Source organism: Elephantulus edwardii, unplaced genomic scaffold (assembly GCF_000299155.1).
Source record: "Elephantulus edwardii isolate Elephantulus edwardi_28Jun2011 unplaced genomic scaffold, EleEdw1.0 scaffold00035, whole genome shotgun sequence".
Classification (NCBI taxonomy): Eukaryota; Metazoa; Chordata; class Mammalia; order Macroscelidea; family Macroscelididae; genus Elephantulus; species Elephantulus edwardii.
In genome coordinates, this window is record NW_006399785.1 from 7,375,739 (window position 1) to 7,380,159 (window position 4,421).

Here is a 4,421-nt window from a genome sequence, read left to right on the forward strand (position 1 = left end):
TTCAAAACTGTTGAGAAAGATGAGAAATCTTACCCTGTACAATTAATTAATGGGCCCTGAAAGCCCACTGGAGAGTCAGCTATGAGTCAACTTTGATTTGATGGCACACAACAACAGTAACAATACAGACAACAGGCATTTTTAAAATTCCATTGAGTTATGACAACTGTACACACTCACAGGTGCTCCAGTGCACACATAAATATACAGAATAAGGCAAAGTACTTTATGAATTTGTCATTTTGAGAATGACTGTATATAAATCATTCATTTAAATTTCATCTTCTTGGAAGATTATATCAATTCTTCCTGTAGTTATATTCAAATTGAAAATATTTGAACTCTTTGTTTGAAACAATAATTTATTATTATTATTATTATTTTGTCAAATGGTTCTCCATTTGCCTGGGTAACATAAACTGAAATATTTCCTTCATCATCAAACAAAATTTATACTTCCTTTCTGAATTGATGTCTCCATTTATATTTTAAAGACAACCTTGCAACATAAAGGAACTAAAAGCTCACAACTCTAAATTGGTTTAACGTCCATTTAAAAAAAAAGGAATGCAAATTAAATTGTGAGAGGGAGACATAAATGCCTCTTTCATTTGTGACAAATTGATCTAAAAAGCCTACTGATCATCCAAATGTTACATCTGGACTTTGTATTAGCACATGGAAATTCATGATAGAAAATATACTATGTGTATTAAGATGACTAATGCAGCACATGAGCTGTAATTTCTCTTCCATTTAAAATTAAACTTTCTCATCTGTGTGACAATTGCTTCAGCTTTCATCAGTACTCTCAGACTGTTGCAGTTAACTACGTAAAACAAATAGCTGTAAAGAGCTCCTATCATGTAAATTGCATGTTTGTAAGGTCATATTATTGTCTAATTTCAGAAAAAATAAATAGTGCATTGTTCTACATGATGCTGTATTATGTAGGAATCAGGTGAAAATTTGGTGAAGAAGAATTGATGCCTTTGAGTTGAAGTATTAGAAAAGAGTATTGAACATACCATTGACCACAAAGAGAATAAACAGGTTTGTCTTGGGTAAAATAAGTTTCTTCTTGGAGGCTACGATTTTGAAGCTCTGTCTCACCTACTTTGAGCACATGACCAGGAGGAACCAGTCCTTGGAGAAGGATATCATGTTTTCAAAAGTGGAGGGACAGTGAAGGAGAGAAAGATCCCAGATGAGATGGATTGACAAAATAATGGGGTTTGTGGGGCAGATGATGTTGGAGTCAGGCAGATTGGCTTAGGACACAACAGGGTTCAGAGCTATTGTACACAGGATTGCTATGAGTCACAGGTGACTTGATGGCACATAACAACAACATACAGACTATATCAAAAGGCTACCTAACTCATGATAATCTAAGTAGTAACGTCCAAAAGATACAATGTGAGCTTCAAGCACACACTACACGTATAAATACACTTTTCCAGGCACATTCAAAACAGAAAATTAAGTTTGGGTGGCCTTGTGATGACACATTGCACTGCCAACCCAAAGGTATGCAGTTTGAGTTTGCCAGAAAGAGGGGCAATATTCTCCCATGTCATTTACAGCCTCTGAAAATATTCCAGAGTGTGAGTTGATTAGAACTTGGTACACATACTAACAACAATAGCTGTGTCATTTAATACATATCTATAATCAACACTCACAGAAATGGTTATCAAGAAAATAAATGATGTACTATGTTGAGCAAATGTGATGCCATGGATCTCTTTAAAGAAAGTACATCATTTTCAAAAGCTAAAATATGCCTGACCTAAATTGTGATAGTCTCAACTGCTTTATATGCATATGATAGTTGGACTATTAAGGAAGACAAAAGGAATGATGCCTTTGAAATATGGTGTTGGCAAAGAATATTGACTATATTGTGATCTTCCAAAACAGTAAAAATACCTTTCTTGGAAGAAGAATAGTCAGAGTGCTCCTTAGAAGCACAAAAGGAGGAGTGGAAGGAATCCTTGGAAAGGAAATTATACCTGGAGAAGTAGAGAGGTTCAGTGAAAGACAGGATGACCCTCAGTGATATGGACTGGCACAATAACAATAACAAGAGTATTGATTGTAGATCAAAGCAAAATTAAATTGTTGGCAATTTCAATCTTTTCTCCAATATCATGTTGCTTCTTATGAGTCTTCACCAACGGTGAAAATGTTTGTCTTCTTGATGTCAAGATTCAATCTGTATTGAATGATGTAGTCTTTGACCTTCTGAAGCAAGATGTTCAAAGTCTCTTCACTTTAACCGAGAAAGGCTGTGTCATCTATACAATGTAGGTTGCTGAAGAGTCTTTCTCTGATTCACATTCTTCTTCATAGAGTTCAACTTCTTGAAAGATATACTCAGCAAAGAACTTGGATTATTATAGAGAAGGAATATATCAATCTGATGTATATATTTCCTGTTTTTAAACCACGCAATATCCCCTTCCTTGACTCTGGAAAGAATCACTGGAGAAGCTCAATATCAGCAGTCAAAACCAGACCATGTAATTCAAAGGCATCCATTCTTCTTTGGTCTTCCTTATTCATTGCCATACTTTGACATGCATAGAAACCAATTGAAAATACCATGGCTTGCAACAACGGAACACATTTTTTGATTTCTTGACCAGTTACCATGAATGTTGATTATAGATCCAAGTAAAATGAAATTCTCGACATCTTCAGTCTTTTCTCCATCAGCCATTATATTGCCTATTGGCGCACTGATGAGAGTTTTTGTTTTCTTGATGTTGAAATGTAACCCATATCTACTAGGAAGTGTAAAATTCTTCTTTTTTTCAATAAAATCTTCCTTTAATTGTGATTTTAATAAATATTTACAGAGAAGTTAGATTTTCATTCACTCATTGGTGCACATTTTACCCTCTCACCCTTCTTTCCTCTGTCACCCAGTTCTTTATTTTTTCAATGTGTAAAATTCTTACCTATCTTTGCCCTTATGTTCCCAAAATTTAGAAAAGGGAGAATCCTCCAGCCAGAGTATTCTCCATTGGTCCACAAAGCTGTACATAGCTCACTGATAATACAACCCACACAGTATTAATTTATTAGGATGATGCTGTTCCTAGGTGTGAACAAGTCAAGTCTGAGTTGTAGTGACATTAAGTACATCAGAGAGAAGTACTATCTCTTCATGGACAATCATCACAATCATTGTCAAGTTTGTGTCCATTTTACACTCATTGGCTCTATCTACCTTATTAGGGGGATTTGGATTAGCTGGTGATATTTAAAAATCACATATCATAAAAATCTACTTTACAATGTTCTCATGAAAAATTCAGTCTGGACACTCTCAGGTCCAGTTTTTGCATGGATTTGTGGTGTCATCAATTCCTCTTCCAGTGTATTCCTTTGATTAACTCTCAGTGATTCCTTTGAAATTTGTTGTGCCCCTTACTGGGTATAGTTGTGTTACTGGCCTTAGACAGTCAGTAAGCACAGTCAGAGACAGAAGCAAGCCTTTGTGTCTCACTTACCCTGCCCATGGCTCTGTGCCCAATTGCCCTTGCCTCTGTGCTGGCACCCTGACAGCAATGACGTTGATGACTAAGACTGCTATAATTATATTTCCTTGGTCACCAAAGTGCGTGTAAAATAAAACCATGATTAATCTCTGCTATAGAAATCATTCAAGAATCAATGCCCACGCTGTTATTAAATTATATGTGAAATGAAGCACAAACCCAACAAAGAGACATATCTTCTTATCAGCGCTATGCACAAAACGTGATTAGATTGCACAGTGGCTATTAGGTTTGCATCCAGCAAGTCAGTAACAGAAATCGTAATAAATATCCTTGGACAGTGTGTCCTCTGAGACACATGTTTGATTCCTAAGTCCTTAACATGTCTTTTCCTTTTCAGTAAATACTGGTTATTTAGTTAATAGCCTTATTTTACTAAAATATTGGACTAATTTCTTTGATATTCTTGTTAGATGCCGTTGTATTCTCACAAAGACAATACAGACAACAGAATGAAACACTGCTCAGTTCTGGGTCATCTTGCAGTAGAGGCTGTACTTGAGGTCATTGCTGCAGCCAATGTCAGTAAATCTTGTTGAAGTTTTATGTTTTCTCACCTTCCCAAATATGATAAATCCTTCTCCAGGAATTGATGCCTCCTTATGACATGTAAAAGATGCGATTGTTTGTGCTTTTAATAGTCCATAGTATAGTCAATATTCCTCAGCAACATTATCATTCAAAGGCATCATGTATTCTTTTTTTATATACTGCTATAACTACAGTTATATTTCACTTAGGAAGAATTTAACATTTTGACTAGTGGCTGAATGCTTAAATAATGTTGTTGTTGTTGTTATGTGCCATCGAGTCGTTTCCAACTCATAGCGACCCTATGCACAACAGCCCTAA